This window comes from Prionailurus viverrinus, chromosome D2 (genome assembly GCF_022837055.1).
Source record: "Prionailurus viverrinus isolate Anna chromosome D2, UM_Priviv_1.0, whole genome shotgun sequence".
In the NCBI taxonomy this organism is placed as follows: Eukaryota; Metazoa; Chordata; class Mammalia; order Carnivora; family Felidae; genus Prionailurus; species Prionailurus viverrinus.
This window is the reverse complement of record NC_062571.1, coordinates 6,317,556-6,341,324: the sequence shown is the minus strand read 5'-3', so window position 1 is coordinate 6,341,324 and position 23,769 is coordinate 6,317,556.

Genomic DNA, 23,769 nt, shown 5'->3' with positions numbered 1-23,769 from the left:
CCTTCCCGGGACATCAGTCTTTTCTGGACTTCAGACTTGAGCTGAAACCCTGGCTCTTGTGCCTCATGCCTGCCGGCTTTCAGACTGGAAGTACATATCATCTGTCCTGGGTCTCCAGCTTGCCAACTTCAGGGCTTGGGGCTTCTCCGCCTCCATAATCATGCGAGTCAACCACTTACAAGTAAGTGGAAGATAGATACCTCTTAGAGGTGCTAGTAACTAGTACTAGTATCTTAAGGTACCAGAATAATGACAAGAACAAAACTGCTTTTGTATATGCACTGAAATTCCAATTGGAATATCAGCTCTGTTTCTCCAGAGAACACTGGCTAACGCACATACACATATGGTTTCAGTGCTGTCACGTTTCTAGTAACCGTAAGATTAGGCTGCAGATGGCTATTGTGTCCTCTTCACTCAGTAATGATACCCAACTCTTCCCACCATGCCTGACCCTCTTAAAGATCCCTGGGAAAGACGACAGGCAGACTTTAGAAATTCTAGAGTGGCCTTAGAAGAACAGAATTTCTTTGCCCATATGTTTAATTTCTAAGTTGATGTACACATTGGGAAAGTGGTAATCACAGCATGTGATGTAGATGTTTTTCAGCCTAAAAGCGGATGTTTATTCAATAGCTCTGGGACCAATTATTTGTGCGGCAGATTATAGGGGCCTGACGAGCTGTGAACACTATATTTCATTCATTCTTGGACTCGTGTTATGATGTCTCTTCTTTCTAGTTGAGATTGTCCTTTTGAACTTAATTGCTGCATCTGGTTTCCTCGGACCAATTTGGAACAATTAGGTCGAACATTCAATTCTCACCATGACTGCCAAGCACTGATTAATAAAATATGTTTGGTGCTTGAGTGAAGCTTACAAAAATCCAACTATCTAAAGCTCTGTATGGCAGTAACCCTGAGGCAATATGATGCTTGTAATGAAAGATAGCCTTATGTTTCCTTTCAAAAAATTAGATTATGGAAGTTCTGATTTTATGCAACTTACATGCCATGGTATAAATTGTCTGTACTAAGTTCTTTGTCCTTATTTCTATTCAGCCACTGAAGTCTGACATTTTTCTGTCTCTTAATTAATTAATTGATTGATTAATTAATTCCCATGGCCATTAATTAGCAAGTATGCAACCATCATTTCATACCTAGATTTTGTCTTACCTTGACCTCTGGCCTTTTTTCTAACTCTAACATCCTCTGCATAGCATTCGTTAATGTTCTCAACCATTTTGTTATGACATTTTCCTACTAAAAGACTTTCCATGGTCCCTATTCTACAACTCTATCAACCTATGTCATCACCTGTCAAATGCACCCAACTTTATATTTCCAGTGTATAGCTTCTCAGACCAGCCCAGAAGCCTAGGAGTCAGGAGAAGAATGGAGACAGAGACTCTAGGGGACAGAGGTATACATGAAAACAGCACAGATGGTGGAGAAGTTGAGTATAGTTGGAATGTTGAAAGTTGAGTGTAGCTGGGATGTGGAAAGTTGAGTGTAGTTGGGATGTTGAAAGTTGAGTGTATTTAGAATGTTGAAAGTTGAGTGTAGTTGGAAAGTTGAATGCAAGTGGCATGGAGGGGATCAGGTTTGGTAGTGACAACAGGTACGGCCAGTGAGGCAGGCAAGAATGAAACCAATACTGGCACGATGGAGTTTTCTGGGCTTCTTATGAATTCGGCATGGAAGAATTCCAACAGGTCCCTGTGTACTTTAGGAAGATGATTCCGCCAGTGTTGCAGACAATGTATTAGAGGCAGAAAGAGTAGTCTGGGGACCTGTGGGGAAAAAATAAGTGTCCAGCTATGGCCGGAAGTGAGGATGAAGAGATGGAGAACCGGAGCCTTCCCATGGACAGACACGCATCTTTCAGCTCCAGGCCCGAGCACCGAGCCTGACACTTAGTAGACACTTCATCACACGTATCTGCTGAGCTGAACGGAAACTTTCTATAGCCTCTCCGACTACTCCAGACTTTGTTCTCTCTGTCCTAACTTTCTAGTTTCACCACATGATGACAAAATACACAGTATTTTGCCCTTTGTTTTTTATTATCGATTCCCAGGTTGGAGGGTGGCATAGTCGGCAAACCAAGGGATCATGGGTTTGGACCAACTCAGTTTCCAATGTTGGAGCTCTACCCTTAAGAGCTTTGTAAACTTTGGTCAAGTTGTTTAACCAGATCCCAGTTTCTTCATTTTGAAATTGGGGATCATGATGCCTACCTCATCGTGTAGCTATAGTGAGGCAAAAAGCTAGGACAAGTACATGGCACAGACTTTGGTACATGGCGCTCTATGATGTTTTTCTTTACCTCTTCTCCTGTCTTGCTCTCCCCAGTCAGGTGCCTCTTTTATTCCACAGGCAATATTATGAATCTGTTATGTGCATAGCAATGTGTTTGGTCTGCAAATTGAAAAATAAATAGGATACCTTTCTTGCCTTTCAGGACCCCCTAGTAAATAGTATTCATTTTTCCAGCAAAGTGAGAGACTGTGGGGAAGGGAGAGATTAATAATCTGGGGCCTGGGATGGGAGCTCTAGGGAAACCCTTCATGGGCCCCTTGAAGTGATAGGGACAATAATACTTCTTTGTGTCCAGCACAGCATCTAGAAGAATGCTGAGCTCAAGCAAGGGGTCAACCAGTCAGCCCTGGTGGACAGTAACACAGTAATCCCAAGGGATTACCTCTTCCTGACCCTGTACCCACCATTCCTCTTTATTTTTTACTTATTTTTAATATTTTTAATGTTTATTTATTTTTGGGAGAGAGAGAGAGAGAGAAAGAGTGTGTGTGTGTGAGCAGGGGCAGGGGAGGGGCAGAGAGAGAGGGAGAGACACAGAACTCAAAGTGGGCTCCAGGCTCTGTGCTGTCAGCACAGAGCCCGACGCGGGGATCGAACTCATGAACTGTGAGATCATGACCCGAGCTGAAGTCGAACGCTCAACTGGCTGAGCCACCCACACACCCCAACCCGCCATTCCTCTTAAAGTAGATGCTGATACCTAACCCCCTCCTTACCAGTCCCGATGCTCCGTTTGGCCCCTGCCCCCATAATTTTCTCTGTTGCCCTGCCTTTGCCGGGGGGGTGGGGTGACTGATTTGGCAACAGGTTGTCTTCTTTCAGGCCTTCATTTTTGTCACATTAATAACCACGCTATTCTTCAATCTGCATCGTTGTGAGTGGCTTTGAGCACTGATGGGTTCTTGGTTGTAAGGATGCACATAAAACAGGCCGAGAGGCTCACACTCTGGTGTGAAGTCCACATTTCTATTCCGCTTCCTTGATAATTAGCTAGGTTCCTTCAGATCATTTTATACTGACTTATTTAGGAGCCCCTGCCTGTGATGGAGAACATCTCTGCCTTGGAGAAGCAGCAACAGTGTCAGGGAGAAATTGTCCCTAATTTGCTCCACAGGCCAGTGGCGAGGAGAGTTATTTCTGAGCCGCCTGACCTCCGGTCTAAATAACTTTCTACAGGTTGACCCCAGGGCCCATCTCTCTCTCTCTCTCTCTCTCTAGTCATTTTGTTCTAGGAAAGCGCTGCATCATCAACCCAGGAATGAGAGGATTATTATAGATGCCACAGCCCAGGTTTGTGCGCACCTGCTTGCTATCGTACTAAGCACTTCGCGTGTAATTTCTGATCTCATCCCCAAGGTAACCGTGATTTTACAGGAGAGGAAACAGGCACAGGGAAGTTAAACCATTTGCTGCAGGTCACATTGCTGGGAAATGGTGGGGCCGGGATTCAAGCCCAGCCACTCTGGGTCTCCAGCCCCCAGCTTTAGCAGTGCCACTGACTTCTCTTTGCTCTATGCTGTGCACGAATCTGTCCGTTAGACCACCGTGCTTCGGGGAATCCTTTGAAATACTGACGTTCTAAATTCTTATTACAGGAAGTAGTTGGCTTTGCAGCTTGTTTTGAAAGGCAAGTGAAAATAAGAGTTTCTAGACAGGATAGGTTTTTCTCCTACCTTAAAATACCCTAAAGGGCCACGTAATAGCAATTCTTGGAAGATTCCAATTCTAGTCAATGCCCCTGTGTTACGTACCTGTTCTGTAGTGAGGGAGAGACATGGGGGAAATTCCTATCTGGTAAGTGTGATGCTCAAATGTCTGTAATAATAATTCAACATTAATAAACAAATGCTTCCTCAAAGATCAAATAGCTGCCCTACAAATACTTACATTCTCCTCTGGTTCCCTAGGACACTTCCATCCTTGGCCATTTCTCTCCTACATGTCTCCTTTCCTATCGTCACTACCTACTTGTCCTAAATGCCGTTCCTGCAAGGCTTTACCGGGCTAGTTAATTTGCTAAGTGATTTTAGGCTAACGTGTTCCTGAATGTGAACACCTCTAAGTGTCCCTATCATTCATACCCTGTATCCCGAGTAATTTGTATTCTACTATGGAAACATACTCTTATTATCCTAAATGAGTAATTCTATTGAGGCTGGTGGGCCTGCTATTTGGGAACATTTGGTCTCAATTTAAAGCTCCAAACTAGGTCAGTTTAAATATGGGACTCCCTTAGCATTTAGAGACCTAGCAGCCCAGTTATTCTGTCCCTGGGGAGAAGAGTGTGTCCCCCAGCTGGGAGGCGCCCGTCTTGAGACACAAGCAGAATGTGGGCCTCGGGCAGGCATGTCATTAGGACAATTACCCAGCAGTACTGCAAACCCCTCGCTGCGCTCCTGGTGCCCGTGCCTGCGCATCTCTTCTGCGGTCTGGGCCTGGCCCTCTCACTAGGTCACGAAAGGGGTCTCCTTCAACTGAGTCTCTGGCTGCGTCCGTCTGGGAGTCTGGGCCTCGCGAGGAGGGTGGGACTCAGAGAGAAGGCCGTTTTCCTGCCAACCACGGGGGCCTGTTAGTCTGCCTCCCGGGATTCGTGGAGAGACTCAGGCTGAATACAGGGGCGGTGCAGCGAGGGCTCCTATAAGGCGCAGGGCCTGCCTGAGGGTTGGGGGTCTGCACTTGGGTTCTTACCCTAACAGAAAAATGTCTTTACCCTTGGGAAACTCCTTTAGCTTTTCTCTGTCCAATAACGGACCTCCAAAATTTAGTTGTAGTTCCAAGATTCAGCCCTTCTCGGTGCTCCCTTCATGCTCTGTTTTCAGAGCGCTCCGTGCCGGCCGGTTGGAGCTCACTCCTGTTTCCACCGCTTTTTGTTTTATTTTATTTTATTTTACTTATTTTTTTAATGTTTTTTATTTTGTTTTAGAGAGAGAGAGAGAGAGAGAGAGAGAGACAGCGAGCAAGCAGGGTTGGGACAGAGAGAGAAGGAGACACAGAATCCGAAGCAGGCTCCAGGCTCTGAGCTGTCAGCGTGGAGCCCGACCTGGGGCTGGAACCCACGAACCGTGAGGTCATGACCTGAGCCGAAGTCAGACACTCAACCGACCAAGCCCCCCAGGCGCCCCTCCACCACTTTTTAGCCTTGTGCAGCCTTGGGTACGTTTCTCCACATTCCTAAGCCTTGGCTTCTTTATTGGATGAACCGCATGGCAATAGCACCTATTGCACAGAATTCCACAGGGTCGAATGAGTTAGTGTATGTGCCCGGCATGTGGCAGGAGCCCACATGGCAGGAGCTAAGGGCTATTATTCATATCATTGTTACCATCATGATAGGGTGCCGGTCCTGACTGGTTGGCCATAAATGCCTGCCTTGGGAGGCACTGCTGGGGATCTTCAGGAAAGAGGGTTCCCGACATAGTCACTTCGATGGGCCAATGTCCCCCCTCCATGGTATCAGAGTCTGTTCTCTGACTTCCACGGCAAGTAATCAAAACTATTAGGTTTAAATAAATCCAAGAAGCCCATCTGCTTCAGGCAGAAGGTCCCAGCTAGAAAGATGAGCAGTCAACTCAGTCCCAGCATCAAAGCTGGATGGAAGAGTGCTGAAGATGAGTTGGGGGGAATGAAAACCGGTCACCTTGACGCATGATGTCCTGCCAGTGTCCTGCCAGTGTCCGTTATTCTTCTCACCTTCCACGGGGATTCTCTTTACTTTTTTTTATGTTTATTTATCTTTGAGACAGAACCAGAGCACGAGTGGGCGAGGGGCAGAGAGAGAGGGAGTCACAGAATCCGCAGCAGGCTCCAGAACGGAGCTGTCGGCGGCACCGAGCCCGATGCGGGGTTCAAACCCACAAACTGCGAGATCGTGACCTAAGCCGAAGTCAGATGCGTAACTGACTGAGCCACCCAGGCGCCCTATTTATTTGTTTTTGAGAGAGAGGGAGAGCACAAGCAGAGGAGGGGCAGAGAGAGAGAGAGAGGGAGACACAGAATCCGAAGCAGGCTCCAGAACTGAGCTGTCAGCACAGAGCCCGACATGGGGCTCGAACCCACAACCATGAGATAGGACCTGAGTCGAAGTCAGACGCCTAACTGACTGAGCCACCCAGGTGCCACCTTTCCACGGGGATTCTTATCTTTTCTGCCTAGTTTCATCTAGGCTCTTAGTTAACTCAGCACTGGGTCAGTTACATCCAGTACGGAGGTGAAGTCTCCATACGTAATCTGCCCTCTGCTGCGGGAGCCCAGCTCGGCTGCTAAACTCTAGTGGCCATGTTGCAACCTCCTCGCTCTGTACAACTGGAAAAATGAGCAATGACTCGGTGACCTGGAAGAAAGCAGGCATGCTGAATTGACAGTGAAGAGATGTGGCACTAGAAAAAGTCCAAATGCTTCTGTATAAAGTGTTTTGTAAACTAGAATATTCTATAGAAATAAGGTATTACAGTAGGTAATTCTGCCATGTAAGTGTTCTTTGAATCATTTGGGCATCCCAAAACAATGATCATTTTTTAACCACTGGAAGAAGAGGAGGAATCACTGTATCACTGAAGGGGGGCGGGGTTTAGTGAATGGCAAACCAGTTTGGCCACTCTGTTGTTCCATGCGGCCAAATTGTCGTGTGCTAATTCTCTTAGCCATGTTATTGCCGGGGGCGCAGCCCTATACCTAACCTTGCAAACTGGAGGGGGTTAAGTTAGCCCTTATTCTTGCCTTCCTCTTAATATTACCAGGGATGGAACCCTACTGGAATAAACAAACCTGGAAAATACTTTCCATATGATTGTTAATACCTACACATATAAAATTCCAGGTACCTATCTGTGTAAGGAAAAAAAAAGGTAAGTTTATATATCTTAAAAAAAATCAAGGGGCGCCTGGGTGGCGCAGTCGGTTAAGCGTCCGACTTCAGCCAGGTCACGATCTCGCGGTCCGGGAGTTCGAGCCCCGCGTCAGGCTCTGGGCTGATGGCTCAGAGCCTGGAGCCTGTTTCCGATTCTGTGTCTCCCTCTCTCTCTTCCCCTCCCCCGTTCATGCTCTGTCTCTCTCTGTCCCAAAAAAAAAAAAAATCAAATTAAAGGGGTGCCAGGGTGGCTCAGTCGGTTGAGCATATGACTCTTGATTTTAACGCAGGTCATGATCTCATGGTTCGTGAGTTCAAGCCCCATGTCGGGCTCTGCGCTGGTGGTGGGGAGGCTTGTTGAGATTTTCTCTCTCTCTCTCTTTCTCAATCCCTCTCTGCCCTGCCCCCCTCCCCCAAAATAGATAGATAAACTTAAAAAAAACATCAAATTAGCAAACTCGAGATACCAGCATGTTTTCGTCAAGGCAGCCATTTTTATAAACGGAGGTCTCTAAATTTTCGGTTTGGGTGAATCAAAAATACTCCACACAAAACCTTAATTTGTTAAATTAAGACTTCTACATAGTTCTTAAAGCTGAGGTCCTCGTTGGACTGGGGTGGATGGGCTAAACTGATTAAATGAGCTCTCCTGATCCCATCAGCAGGACATTTTACAGCCGCCTGGACCCTACAGTGACGCTTCTCCTTCTCCGGATGCTTTCCGGGGGGGGGGGGGGGTGGGGGGGGGAGTGGGGACTGTTAGAACTGCACTTTAGAGGAGCCTGGTTACTGTTTCCAAGAGTAAGATCAAATGGTGTTTACCCTCCGTCAATCAATACCGTCTTGTTTGAGCGGATTGGGTCACTTAGAGACACATAAGGTAATGAAAACGATTGCGCAATGGTACCCAGCGTCCTACCCCGCTCGCCGAGGGATGACAGTATTTTAAGAGCAGGTTCCCGAAACCGACGTGTCACATCGACTGGCCATGTGGTGAAATGAACACCCGCTTGGGACCGGATGCCCTGTGGGTTCTCTGCCAAGGGCCCTGGGCTTTTAGCTGAGCGCTTCCTTGAGCAACCTTCTCTAAAACAAAAGGATACTCTGCTCTGTTGCCGTTGCTGCTGTCTGTGTAGAATAAAAGAAAGTCAGAGGGGTTTTTTTTTGTTTTTTGTTTTTGTCTTTTTGTCCGAATAGATAGAATATGGTTACCATTGGTGGCTGATCAGAACTTTATCGTTTGTGTACAGTTTTCGATCGAAAGCGTATCAGTACAGTCTAAACGAAGAGCAGCTAAGTGGGGCGAGTTTCAGGAAATTTTGCTGGAGGTTGTTACAAACAGAGACACGGGAAGAGGACCGCGTTTTGCTGAATTCCTACCGTGTGCCCCGGATGGCGCCTGAACCGTTTGGCTATGTCATCTTGTTAAACCCTCGCTAAATTCTGTGGGGTGGGTCCTACTGTCCTTGCACACTTGAGGAATCTGAGCCCAGGGAAGTTAAGTAGTGGGCCCGAGGCCACACAGCCAGGGGAGCTTGGGAACAGGCCTTCCGAGCGAGCTCTGTCAGAGGAAGAGTCTGGTGTTCTTTCTGTAATGAATTTGGAAAGTCTCAAAGAGAGGCATGGTCTTGTTTGTTGGGAGATTGCTAGGCTCTCAGGTCCCTCGGATGGTTTCAGCTGGTTCCAGGTTTAGGGGCCGCAAAAATGTTTGTTCTTTCTCAATCTGTGTTCTCAAGAATACCATTTCTGAGACATGTCAGTAGATGTTCCCGAGTGATGTTCTGTTATAGATGAAGCTCAAGAAGCAAAATACCACCCACCCCTAGACGCTCACCAGAAACGGATACGTTGACACGCGCGGTAAATGCCTAGCCCCCCGGCAAGTACAATTACAATGGTTTACTAACTGGGTGATGTCGAGCCTGGTAGGTAACTAATCTGTACTCAATTTTCTCATTAGTAAAATGTTATAATAGTGTCTTACCTTCCATGGCTGTTCTGAAAATAATGTAGATAAACAGGAGTGGACTGGGCGATACGGTGCTTAACAAACGTCTGCGATTATTATTACTGCAAGCATTCATGTGATAACATTCACCTGCTTTAACCTAACTACCTTTCCTCAACTTGACATTGGGGTTACTTCTGGAGGGGGGCCACATTTATTAACATCCACTGAATACAGCATAGGACATGTTGTATTTGAGACAACACAGAGTCAACTTGGGATTAGCCCACTGAAAAATAGTAACTAAATATTCAATAATAATAACAACAAACAACAACAACAACAACTATTCATTGTTTCCCTATCCATCATGTCAGTTCATATTTGCCCACTGTTTTTCTTTTTTTTCCTTTCTTTTTGACAATTCTCTTTCCCCTTCCCTTACACCTGATAAATAGTAAGTTGGAACAGTAAAACGTGAGAATGGTCTCAAATGGGCAGTATTAACATGATTCTGGAAACGATGGCCCTGAAAAGTCATCTAGTCACTCATGTCTATTAGCCCGTATTTGGCAGGGGAAGGCCTCAGCTCCCCAACAAGTAAGCCCTCTCGTTACCTCCAGATCTACATTCCTACTGTTTATACCTCAGCACATATTACCAAGGATGCTTCAGACCAGACCAACACATCTTTGGAGCTTCGAAATCATAACGAAAGCTGAGTCCGTCAATGTGTGTTTTGCGAAACACTAATCGGGTACCATGCACAAAAATGTTCTGTTCCTCGCCTCCTGGGAGATACCCAATGCACATCTGACAAGTCCTACTGCAAATACACCTGTTTAACTTGGAGCCCCATTTCTCCTTCGCATTTATTTTCACCATCATGGCACAAGAGTAATTCCGTCAGAGTTTAAGAGATTTCTGGTAGGAATGGATATTCCTGGTAAGTGCTCTGACTGCCATCTTTCTTTAGAGAAAATCGCATCGTATTTTGGTTGTGAATCATCTTTTTGGGGTGAACAGAATGATCACGTGAAAATATATCTGCTGCGGCACTTGCCCAAACCATCCCCAAAGGAAAAGCTCTAATAATCGGCTATCCCCAAGGCTGAGGTTTAACATACTCAAAGCCAATCATTTTCCATGACTGTTTTTGTTTTGTTTTTTGTTTTTTCTGTTTTGCTAGAATGAAAAGCAAATAGCTTAGGCTGTTCCTTTGGTGAGAGGTAGGATCCTGGCAAAAGACACAGAGAGAATTGACCAAGGTGATTTTGTGTGGGTTTCTTTTCTGTGGGGTTTCGCATTTTAGATTTTGGTTTTCAGTGGTTGTGAAGGATAAGAGAGAGGGAAGGAGAGACTTGAACATACAAAATCTCAAGTATAGTAGGGATTGTGACCTACACAGAGAACTCAGAATCTGCTGGTGATATTAATGCTATTTCTCCTGTAATTACATTTTTTTAAATGTTTCCAGGGGTCCTAGGATCAGGACAGCCAACCACAGTTCTCCCAGCTGTCTGGCTACTGCTAAATATACTTCTCCGACACATCAGCCCTGCACTTGAACCTAAAGCGGTAAATCTACTTTGCAGCTTCAGAATTTGATTAAACCAAGTAGTGGAAGATGGCTGCCATTTCATTCTGAGATCATATGATGGTCCCAATCTGTTCTTTGGTTTTCGGGTTGCTCCATTCGTATGAAAACAGCCAGAAAGCACCCTGAATTAGGCTCTAGGGTCGAACAGGGCAGAAGCTGTTCTCACTGCATTCCCACGGAGCCACCCTGCACAGTTTCCCAGAGCCGAAGCAGAAAAAGCAAAACACATGCACCGTACCTGAGCGATTTCAGAGATCCCCACCCGGAAAAGGTTTCCTTGATTATGGCGAGTTCAACGTGTCACTCTGGTTATGCCCTAATCATCATATCAAACTCCAAAGGTTCAGTGGCTTTAGGTTTGGTTTACAATTGCTGGGAGTTAAACTTTAACCCGCCCTGTCCCTCGCATCCATGCAGCCCTTTGACCGGATAATTGGGTCACCGCAGCCCAGCAGAGTCGACAACACGACCGTGAGCATTTGTTCACAGCATCAAGATACGTTTTGCGCGAAACACCAGTGGCGTGAATATGATTTTGAGGCCGTTTTCGTGAGTTGCGTATTGAAAAGAGTGGAAATCTCTGCAGTGTGCATAATGGGGCTTTTATTTACGTTAGCTCCCTTGTTTTCTGTTGCATCAAAATGACATTAAGTCTAAGGTACATTTGGGAGAAACTTTTTTTTTTTTTACACTTTTTATACCACTGTGGTACACGAAGTAAAGTGTGGCGTTTCGGGTCAAGCATGTAGATACATGTTGGCTTACAAGGAGAAACTACACAAAGCGTTTGTATAACCAAGCAAGTAGGGTCCGATGGGTTGGGGAAACACGCTTTTTTTTACAATAGCTGCTCATCTCCACCTTGAGAGGGCACGGTTACTGCGGACGCACAGCGATGAGCCGTGTACTGGGTCCTCTGGGATCTGAAGCTGTTATTCATGGCTTGAAATCTCAGTGGTAACTGCATTTCTTTTCTGAAGAAATTTTTTTATTAAAAAAAGTTGTTTAATGTTTCTTTCTCTTTGAGAGAAGGTCAAAGCGTGAGCGGGGAGGGGCAGAGAGAGAAAGAGAGAGGGAGACACAGAATCCGAAGCAGGCTCCAGGCTCCTAGCTGTCAGCGTGGAGGCGGATGCAGGGCTTGAACCGATGAACCGTGGCATCGTGACCTGAGCTGAAGTCAGATGCTTAATCAACTGAGCCACCCGGGTGCCCCAAGCATCTAACTCTTGATTTTGGCTCAGGTCATGATCTCACGGTGCAGGAGTTCGAGCCCCATATCAGACTCTGCGCTGACAGAGCAGAGCTTGCTTGGGATTCTCTCTCTCTCTCCCTCTCTCCCTCTCTCTGCTGCTCCCCCTCTTTTTCTCTCTCTCAAAATAAATAAACTTGAAAAAAAATTAAAAGCAAAAACACCACAAAACCAAAGCCCTCTGAATTTTGAGTAAAATTTGGCTTCTAAGCCACAGACCTCCAAACCAGATTTAGAGGCTACCCTCGCTTGGCTCCAGTTCAAGTTAGAGGAGTCTAATTTTCTGGGGTGACAACACAAGTTTTGCCCTGGAGTTGTGCCCTGGGACTGGGCTCTGGGGGAAGCACTCATGCTCCAGGAAGCCACACAGCTGCACGAGGGACACATCCCCGGACAACCCTAGGGGTGGACCCCCTCCGAGCTGTGTCCCTGGGGTTTCCCGGGGAAAGCTCAGTCCGGGTTTGCACGGTTCCCGAGCGAGTGGGGGATCCTTACCATGCGTTTGCGGAGAACTGTGGGGGAGATGTCAGTCCAGGGACAGTTTCCTTCGCTGTTTTGTGTGGCAGGTGCCTGAGGTAGGTGCAAAATGGAGACGTGGAGGGAAGAGCCCTGGGGTTTCAGGTATCTCATGGAAACAGAAAAACACAGCAGGTAAAAGATGGCATTGATGAACTAGTTATAAAAAAAAAAATTGGCTTCTCATGTGAGGGGTCCTGGCATTCAACAGGACAGGGCTGTGCTCATGTGAGACCAAAGGGTTTGAAAAATCAGTTAAAAGAGCCCTAAAACCTGATAATTAGATTGGCCAATTGACATATTAGCCAGCAGACCAAAGGCAGTAATGAATTTGGTGGCATTAGGATGTTGCTGGAAAGTTTTTCCTTTTTTATTTCCTAAATCCTATCTCCTTGCTGTGATAGGGATATCGTGGTCTGTAGCAAAGAGGGAAATCATAGACTATCTCTTTCTGGAGGGTACTTAAGGGGACAGTCTGTGGCCCTGGGACCAAGGGAAGACACACTTGTGACTCTGATCCCATCAGCCCAACCAAGGGAAATAACTGTACCCGGAATGGCGGGGGTTAGCCCTTCTGGGCCCTTGTTCTCCTAGGAGGGACAAAGCCATAAGCAAATAAACCATTACACGGTGTGAACAAAAAGCAAATTGGTTTCAGTAGTGGCTGGTGAATAGTTGGTCATCTGTCTCGTCTACAGTCACCCAGGACCTACTAAGCATCGTGTTACATGGGTGGTTATTTAAAATGCAGGCTGAGTCTCTTAGCAGGCTGTCAAATCATTAACCTGGGCTGTGGCCAACATTAAAGCAGAAGAGAAACTGTCAGGTGAATTGTACGCAGAAGGGGTACGTTCATGAAACTTTGGTTTCAGGTGCATGTGTTTGTGGGCATGTGTGTATTGCTTATGATGAAAAATTTACACTAAGGCACAATTTTCAAAGCTTCAAAATAATATGTTAGTTTTCAGGGGTTCAGTGGTTGACCAACCAGATGCAGAGTATACTCATTAAAATTTTTTTTAACGTTTTATTTATTTTTGAGACAGGGAGAGACAGAGCATGAGCAGGGGAGGGGCAGAGAGAGGGAGACACAGAATCTGAAACAGGCTCCAGGCTCTGAGCCGTCAGCACAGAGCCCGACGCGGGGCTCGAACTCACGGACCGTGAGATCATGACCTGAGCCGAAGTCGGCCGCTCAACCGACTGAGCCACCCAGGCGCCCCTAGAGTATACCCATTAAGCAAATACTCCCCACAACACTCCACTAAAGGATAGTTGGAACAGGTATTACAAAGGAAGAGTACAGGATGCTAAACACAGCATTAGACACAGGTGGAACTGGGGAGGGGGGACTGAGGAAAGTCTTCCAGAATGTCTGAGACCAGAAGGGGGAGGGCACGAAGGTGGGCATTAGAGCAGGTGGAAGCAACACAGTGGATGCCATGAGTTTGAATGACTTTGGCACAAATAACTGATAGAGGCCAGGTGTGAGGGGGAGAAAGAGGCTGGAGCCCAGTAAGTGGCACCGGGGACCTTCAGTGCTACCCCCGGGCAAGGGGGAGTCCCTAGAAGGGTTTTAAGAAAGTGAACCATGTGATCGATTTGTGTATTTGGGGTGTAGAGTTGAGAGCAAATTGTTGGGGGATAACAGTGCCTGCCTCTCTCCTTTTTTTAAGTCAAAATATGTTTGTCTTAGAATTATTCATACATATATATAGTTGTATAAATTATATACATTATAAATATAAATACTCATATATACAAATAAGAGAGATTTGGATTCGAGGCAGGAGAAGCATCTGACAGACCATTTGGAGAGAAGGTGGCAGGTGATGGGGGTTGATCAGGGTGCTGGCAACGGAGCAAGAATGAACAGACGAAGGAAGAGATGTGCATAGCTGTCTGCGATTAGTCTGTAGTAGGTGCTCATTAAACGGTAGTTATCATTTGCATGTGAGTTTCTTGGCTTGTGGATTCTAACTGATCTTGCCTGTAATATCCAACTGTCTTCGCCACCCAGCAGAGCTGGCATATTTAGGTAAAAATCATTGATTGTTTATTGATGGCGTAGGTAAAACATAAAACGGTCAAAAACTTCAAAGCCAAAGATTACCAAGACCTAGAAGTTTCCCTTCTGGCCACAACCCCTCCCTCTCCTACCTCAGTGAAAGATTTCTTTACTGTCGTCAACTTCCTAGGAACTCCAAGTACATTTTGGAAGGGGGTATTTAATGAACTGGAATGGAGTGTTCTAGAAAATGAAAGGGCCATGCCAGACACACTACACAGGGCAAGCGTCTTATTCTCTTTCCTGGTCCGATGTGTGGGAAGAGCTCTGAGCAAGGAGCTGGTACTTGGGGAAACCAGTGCTAACGTCGTCCCTCGGGAGCTCTGTCACCTTGAGCAAGTTTCTGCCCCTTGTGCGGGTCTCCGTGTCCTCGCCTTTGATGAGGACAGCATCTCCCTCAGGATTATGGAGAGGGTCAGATGAGTTGGCATGCGTGAAACTGATTTGAAAATAACAGGGTGCCGTCAGAGCAGAGTGGAATCATTACGGAGCAAGTTAAACCTGCATCCTCAAGGCTGTGTCAGGGGAACGTCTTCATCTGTGAAATAAGGACTTCTAGAATGTAAGCCTGCTCCTTCAGAGATGCGCGGCACTTTGAACCTAAAAGCTTGGTGCTTATTCTTACTGCCTGCGAGACGGGAAGAGGGCGGCACTGAATTCACAAGGTTAGAATCCGTCTGTTCTCTAGCGTCCCATCTCAGGATTTTAGACCTTGTGAAGCGTATTGGTTTTGTAACTACAGCCATCTAGTGTTGATTGATTAAAACATGCACGTGCTCGTGGACATACACACACATGAATGCAGGTGCGCACACACACACACACACACACACACACACACACACACACACTCACACTCCTTTGTTTTGGGCTCTAGGAAATTGCATTTGGTTCTCCTGACACCTTTGAACGGTATTTTCACTGTGCCCTAGTTGTAGGGTGAAATGACTCGAGAAAGTATCTGAAGTCTAGGTTCCCTCTAAAAATCATGGAAGCAAGTGGGATACTCCATACTCTGTCTTTTCCACGTGAGTGGAGGGGCGCCTGGGCAGCCCAGTCGGGTAAGCGATGGCTCTTGATTTCAGTTCAGGTCATGATCTCATGGTTCGTGGGTTTGAGCCCTGTGTTGGGCTCTGTGCTGACAGTGCAGAGACTGCTTGGGTTTTTCTCTCTCCATCTCTCTCTCTCTCTCTCTCTCTCTCTCTCTCTCTCTCTCTCTCTCTCTCAGCCCCTCCCCCCAAATAAATAAATAAACATTAAAAAATAAATAAACATGAGTATCCTCCTCATGTCAGTCCCTGTTTCTTCTCATAGTCAGTCTTAGGTTTCATGAATGATCTTGAAATTAGAGTTTCCAAATGTCTCATTGTGTTTTTTTTAAAGCAATGTTGAGTTCATCCCCAAAGCAAAAGCAAATATTAATTTTTGTAAAAGAACAATTTTAGAAAAAATTCGATCACCAATCTGGTGATTTTGTTTATTAATATCAGAAAACACCAATCATTGGTGATTGGCTCACACACGAGTGAGCAGGGGAGAGGCAGAGAGAGAGGGAGACACAGAATCTGAAGCAGGTTCCAGCCTCTGAGCTGTCAGCACAGAGCCCAACGCGGGGCTCGAACCCACGAGCTGTGAGATCATGACCTGAGCCGAAGTCGAATGCTCAACTGACTGGGCCACCCAGGCGCTCCATAGAAGTTCCGTTTTGTTTCCGTTTTGTTACTTTTCTTCGCCTTAAGTTCCATCTTTTATTTCATAAACATGATGAGCATATTTCTTTTATAGCCCGTATGTGATCATTACAGTCTAGGAAGCGATTAGCAGTCGAATTCTTCTCTTTGTTGTTTGTGGACCCTCTCTGAAGATGCCACATGTCCACATAGTTTGCCACTGTAGGTCGTGGGGTTATGTGCAATAGAAGCTTTTTATATGTGGGAATCCTGGATCTGAGTTTGCCAGCTGGGTGGTGAGGGAGCGTCACTCCAGAGAGGCTCTACGTGGGCTTTCCCTGGGACACATTTCTGTCTTGACTTTCTTACCTCGGGATTTCTGAGACTGCAGGGTACAGATGAGACATGTGGATGTGTGTGTGTGTTCGTGTGTAAGTATATATATTTTATAAAGAGATGTAGATACACCTTATAGCTATCTTCAGATGGGCATAAGGAAAGGGCAGTGGTTAAAAACAGGAGAAATTTGATCTCATTCAGAGGGAAGATTGAGACAGACAAATTCCATTTTCATGTCCCTTCGCCAGGGGGCAAACATTTTCCAGTTTACATTTCATTTTGGGTGGTGCAGCTCATTTAAGAGTCCTGGCTCCCTTACTTTTTTTTTTTTTTTAACGCTCCTTAAATTTACTTTCCTTCCTGTGAGTTCAGCTAGGCATTTACGTGAACATTCTATTTTCTCTCCGCATCTCCACATCTTTTAGTGGAAATTATATTAATTTGAATATATTAATTAATTTGAATTAAATTTTGATTCTTATAATAGGAAGCCCCAAATAGCAGTGATATAAACAGGATAAAAGTTTATTTGTTTTCTAAAATGTTTGTTTATTTTTGAGACGGAGAGACAGAGTGCAGGTAGGGGAGGAGCAGAGAGAGAGAGGGAGACACAGAATCTGAAGCAGGTTCCAGCCTCTGAGCTGTCAGCACAGAGCTGACACGGGGCTCGAACTCCTGAGCTGTGAGATCATGACCTGAGCCAAAGTCAGACACTTAACTGACTAAGCCACCTAAGTGCCCCTATATACATATATTTTTAAAAAGTGTTTATTTTGAGAGAGAGAGAGAGAGAGAGAGAGAGAGAGAGAATGGGGGAGAGGCAGAGAGAGAGGGAGACAGAGAATCTCAAGCAGGCTCTACACCATCAGCACAGACCCCAGTGCTGGACTCGAACTCATGAGATCATGACCTGGGCCGAAATCAAGAGTCAGAAGCTTAACAGACTGAGCCACCCAGGTGCCCCATTATGTAAAATAAGTCAAAGGAGGCAATGAGAGGTAGCAGGGGGCCTATGGGACTTTATCAGGGACTCCTTCCTGTCCTCAGCTGCAATGTGACCCCCATTTTCATACACTGGGGTCCTGCTTGAGTTCATCAGGACAGATGAAATCCAGAGGGTAGGGTCAAGAAAGGGGCTAGAGGTCGTGTCCCTCTCTTGAGGGAGACTCTCCTCAAAGTCCCACTCGACAATTCTGGCCACGTCCCACTGGTCAAAATTTGGTCTTCTGGTCTCCCAGATTGTATGTGGGGGGGACTCTTCTTCCGAGGCTGTCCCAAGTAAGACAAGGTTCTTTTACGACGAGGACAGAGTCGAGGTGGACAACCAGTCTTTTCCATAATGAGAAGTTTCTCAAGATGTCTAGCCTGCCGGATTGTGGCTCTAGGAACGATTTTCATTGAATACTTACACTTGATACTTGGGTCATTGGAGCTGGCGGGCGTGGTCTCCGCTCTCGTGGGACTTTAATCCCAAGGGATATATTGTCATACACATAATAACTTCATCTCTAGGGAGACGTTTCATGTCTCTGAGTCTCCATTTTCTTCTCTGCATCCGCCTAAGGACTGTTGTGATGGTTAATTTCGTATGTCAACTTGGCTAGGCTATGGTCCCCAGGTATTTGGTCAAACGTTATTCTAGATGTCACTGTGAGGATATTTTTAGGTGAGAGGAGCATTTGAATCAGTAGACTTTGAGGAAAGCAGATCACTCTCCATAATGCAGCCTGCTTGTGGGCTCCCACTGGGGCTCCTCCCTCGGGCTCCTCCCTCGGGCTCCTCCTTGGGGCTCCTGCCTGCTGGTTTCCCCTGCAGACTATGGACTTGCCATGGCTCCAAGATCACATGAGCCAATTCCTTAAAATCTCTCTCTCTGTGTAGATGTATATTTGGGCACACACACATACATGTATACACGTATATTATATACATGTAATTCTAATTATGTTTACACACACACACACACACACACACACACACACACACACCATCTTATTGGCTCTGAAACAGAACCATGACTGATACAGTTTTATAGATCATGGAATACACAAGGTGAGAGGAGGTCTAGATCCTGTTGTACGGAGGTAGAGAAGGTGAAGTGTTAAAGCTATGCACACTGTTCTCTGAAGTCTCACCAAGTGTGAGCAGGCACTGGGAAAGTAGGGAACTGGGCCAGGCACCTTATTACTAGAGAGTGAGGAAACCCAGCATCCAGGGGACAAGCTAGGTAAGCACCACCAGCCCGTCCTCACACAACGCCCCTACTCGTGTGCATGCACACCCACACGCTCACATGTCCACACTCATGCACATACACACACACACCAGAGGCAGGCTAATATAAAACTTACCTTAGAAATCTGATCATAATAAAACAGAGACGATAAAGTTAAAAATTAAACGACTGAAGTCCAAAAGCATCTGAAAAGCGACAACTCCGTGCTGAAGCAGCCACATTTTGAATATAGAATTTCCAAGAATTATTACCCTCAGACGTACTTGATAGAAATTAGCACTCACCAGAGAAAATAGGTTACCATGAAAAAAAGAAATGATGGGCAGCTAGAAATATTTCAGTACTGCTTGCATTCTGATAATAAGAATGTATTTAGGCATTACTTATAATAGTAATTAGTTTTAAAGCAAAATCTACATACTGCTATGGGTAAAGTGTTCGCTAAATAGATTGCTGAAGAAATACTAAAAGTGAACTTGTTGTGTTGGAATGGAATTGGGCCAAGAAAAGAGAAGGACAGGAGTGCTTACTTTATGTATTTATTTTTGAGAGCGAGAGAGAAAGAGAGCGGGGGGGGGAGGGAAGAGAGAGAGAGAGGGTGAGAGAGAGAGAATATGAGTAGGGGAGGGGCAGAGGGAGAGGGAGAGAGGGAATCCTAAGGAGGCACCACACTCTGTACAGAGCCTGAGGAAGGCTCCATCCCACGACTCTGGGATCATGATCTGGCCCCAAATCAAGAGTCAGACACTTGACCGACTGAACCACCCAGTCGTGCTTACTTTAAATTTTGTTCCGGTCCCAGGAATGGCGGTCACTCTACTGAGCCTGGAAGAAGGGTATTCCCCTTTACCACCTGGGTGGTCATCATACCATTAAAGTGGTCACTTCCCTTCCAGCAGCAGAACTCTGTGATTCTTCCATAATCTGAGTTTCCGAAGGCCAAGTGTGCAGGTGGGGCTGAAGCCATGGCAAGTGGGGAGCTCTGAGTAGGCTTCCAGGTGGAGCTCCGAGTCAGAAGCCCCCATCCACAGGAAGATGAAAGAGGCCATGAAATCTGGAGAGTCTTTAATCTGAATCTCTCCTTTTACAACTGAAGAAATTGAGAAAGAGGTGACTGGGGAGGCTGGTAGAGGGAAAAATGACTCCCACACTTGAATTCCTATTTCGGAACCTAGCGGGTTCTGGGTTTCATCTGGGGGGTCTGGGTGGGACTCATGGGAATGACATGGCGGACTGTTGGTGTCTGGTAGGGTGGTCTAGTTCCTGAGACAGATGTCCTGCCTCCATAAAATCTAGCTCTCTCACTCGCCAGCTGTGAAATCTTGGTGAAATTACGTAAGTTCTTGATGCTTAATTTCCTTCTCTCTGAAATGGGGCATTTTGAGAAAAATTATATAAAGCGTTTAACCGTTGTCGGGCATACTCTCAAGTATTCAGTGGATGTTAGCTTTAGATCATTGAAGTAAAACGTGAGCTCCAAGTGATTTAATTCACCATCCAGAAAGGTTTACTAGTGAAGCGGGAAGGGAAGGGTTCCTTTATACTGTTGTTTGACAGAAATATAGAAGAGACACTGTCAGGACTCATGGTGTATACAGTTTGTGTCAAAACACAGAGTGTGCCTGGTGTTCAGGAAGGTGCTATTATGCCTGAGCCCCGGCGTGAGAGAAGGCGCCTTGTGGTATAAAATGCAGAACAGGTTGTGTTTGCTTTGGCCAGCGAGAATATTTTGGGATTTTGTTGCTGGAAAAATTTTGGCCTGTCCACACAAATTACTTCTAACCCATTAACTTCACACATCGGCACACCACTGAAAATAGAACGACCAAATTTTACAACCTCCCCCAATACTGTTCACTCAGTTGGAAAACGAGCTCCATGTTAATGGCAGTTACTTTGGATTTGTTTGCTGCAAAAGAGACATTCAACCAAAACACCAGTTAAAGGCACACTTAATTTGGCAAGACCTACTTTGCTGAGTTCCTTTGAGTTCAAACATCTGACTGCTAACTGTGCCTGAGAGTTGTTTTAATTTTTTCTTCCTTTCCTTCCCTTTCCTTTCCTTCCTTCTTTCCCACCCTACTTCCCTCCTTTCTTTCTCTCTTTCTTTTATTTCTCATCCTTTCCTTTCCTTTCTTTTCCTTTCTTTTCTTTCTCCTTCCTTTCTCCTTCCTCCCTTCTTTTTTTCTTTCTTTCTTAATTTTTAGAAGGAAAGTAGACTGACATTTTTTCCATCCTGTGAACTTTTTACATTCTCCTATAACTGGCCAGTACAGGCCTTTATTACGATGTTTTTTAATATATGAAATTTATTGTCAAATTAGTTTCCATACAACACCCAGTGCTCATCCCAAAAGATGCCCTCTTCAATGCCCATCGCCTACCTCCCCTCCCTCCCACGCCCTGTCAACCCTCAGTTTGTTCTCAGTTTTTAACAGTCTCTTATGCTTTGGCTCTCTCTCCCACTCTAACCTCTTTTATTTTTTTCCTTCCCCTCCCCCAGGGGTTTCTGTTAAGTTTCTCAGGATCCACATAAGAGTGAAAACATGGCATCTGTCTTTCTCTGTATGGCTTATTTCACTTAGCATCACACTCTCCAGTTCCATCCATGTTGCTACAAAGGGCCATATTTCATTCTTTCTCATTGCCACGTAGTACTCCATTGTGTATATAAACCACAATTTCTTTATCCATTCATCAGTTGATGGGCATTTAGGCTTTTTCCACAATTTGGCTATTGTTGAGAGTTCTGCTATAAACATTGGGGTGCAAGTGCCCCTATGCATCAGCACTCCTGTATCCCTTGGGGAAATTCCTAGCAGTGCTATTGCTGGGTCATAGGGTAGGTCTATTTTTAATTTTTTTGAGGAACCTCCACCCTGTTCTCCAGAGTAGCTGCACCAATTTGCATTCCCACCAACAGTGCAAGAGGGTTCCCATTCTCCACATCCTCGCCAGCATCTGTAGTCTTCTGATTTGTTCATTTTAGCCACTCTGACTGGTGTGAGGTGATAACTCAGTGTGGTTTTGATTTGAATTTCCCTGATGAGAAGTGACATTGAGCATCTTCTCATGTGCCTGTTGGCCATCTGGATGTCTTCTTTAGAGAAGTGTCTATTCATGTTTTCTGCCCATTTCTTGACTGGATTATTTGTTTCTTGGGTGTGGGGTTTGGTGAGCTCTTTTTAGATTTTGGATACTAGCCCTTTGTCCGATATGTCATTTGCAAATACCTTTTCCCATTCCATTGGTTGTCTTTTAGTTTTGTTGATTGTTTCCTTTGCAGTGCAGAAGCTTTTTATCTTCATGAGGTCCCAATAGTTCCTTTTTGCTTTAAATTCCCTTGCCTCTGGAGACATGTTGAATAAGAAATTGCTGTGGCTGAGGTCAGAGAGGTTTTTTCCTGCTTTCCCCTCTAGGGTTTTGATGGTTTCCCGTCTCACATTCAGGTGCCTTATCCATTTTGAGTTTATTTTTGTGAATGGTGTAAGAAAGTGGTCTAGTTTCATCCTTCTGCATGTTGCTGTCCAGTTCTCCCAGCACCATTTGGTAAAGAGACTGTCTTTTTTCCATTGGGTATTCTTTCCTGCTTTGTCAAAGATTAGTTGGCCATACTTTTGTGGGTCTAGTTCTGGGGTTTCTATTCTATTCCATTGGTCTATGTGTCTGTTTTTGTGCCAATACCATGCTGTCTTGATGATTACAGCTTTGTAGTAGAGGCAAAAGTCTGGGATTATGATGCCTCCTGCTTTGGTCTTCTTCAAAATTACTTTGGCTATTCGGGGCCTTTGGTGGTTCCATATGAATTTTAGGATTCCTTGTTCTAGCTTCGAGAAGAATGCTGGTGCAATTTTGATTGGGATTGCATTGAATGTGCAGATAGCTTTGGGCAGTATTGACATTTTGACAATATTTTTTCTTCAAACCCATGAGCATGGAAAGTTTTTCCGTTTCTTTGTATCTTCTTCAATTTCCTTCGTAAGCTTTCTATAGTTTTCAGCATACAGATGTCTTACATCTTTGGTTAGGTTTATTCCTAGGTATTTTATGATTCTTGGTGCAATTGTGAATGGGATCAGTTTCTTTATTTGTCTTTCTGTTGCTTCATTATTGGTGTATAAGAATGCAATTCATTTCTGTACATTCATTTTGTATCCTGCGACTTTGCTGAATTCATGGATCAGTTCTAGCAGACTTTTGGTGGAGTCTGTCGGGTTTTCCATGTATAATATCATGTCATCTGCAAAAAGTGAAAGCTTGATTTCATCTTTGCCAATTTTGATGCTTTGATTTCCTTTTGTTGTCTGATTGCTGACGCTAGCACTTCCCACACTATGTTAAACAACAGCGGTGAGAGTGGACATCTCTGCCGTGTTCCTGATCTCAGGGAGAAAGCTCTCGGTTTTTCCCCATTGAGGATGATATTAGCTGTGGGCTTTTCATAAATGGCTTTTATGATGCTTAAGTATCTTCCTTCTATCCCAACTTTCTCGAGGGTTTTTATTAAGAAAGGATGCTGAATTTTGTCAGAGCTTTTTCTGCATCGATTGACAGGATCATGTGGTTCTTATCTTTTCTTTTATTAATGTGATGTATCACGTTGATTGATTTGCAAATGTTGAACCAGCTCTGCATCCCAGGAATGAATCCCACTTGATCATGGTGAATAATTACTTTTATATGCTGTTGAATTCGATTTGCTAGTATCTTAGTGAGAATTTTTGCATCCATATTCATCAGGGATATTGGCCTGTAGTTCTCTTTCTTTGCTGGGTCTCTGTCTGGTTTAGGAATCAAAGTAATGCTGGCTTCATAGAATGAGTCTGGAAGTTTTCCTTCCCTTTCTATTTTTTGGAACAGCTTGAGAAGGATAGGTATTATCTCTGCTTTAAACGTCTGGTAGAACTCCCCTGGGAAGCCATCTGGTCCTGGACTCTTATTTGTTGGGAGATTTTTGATAAATGATTCAATT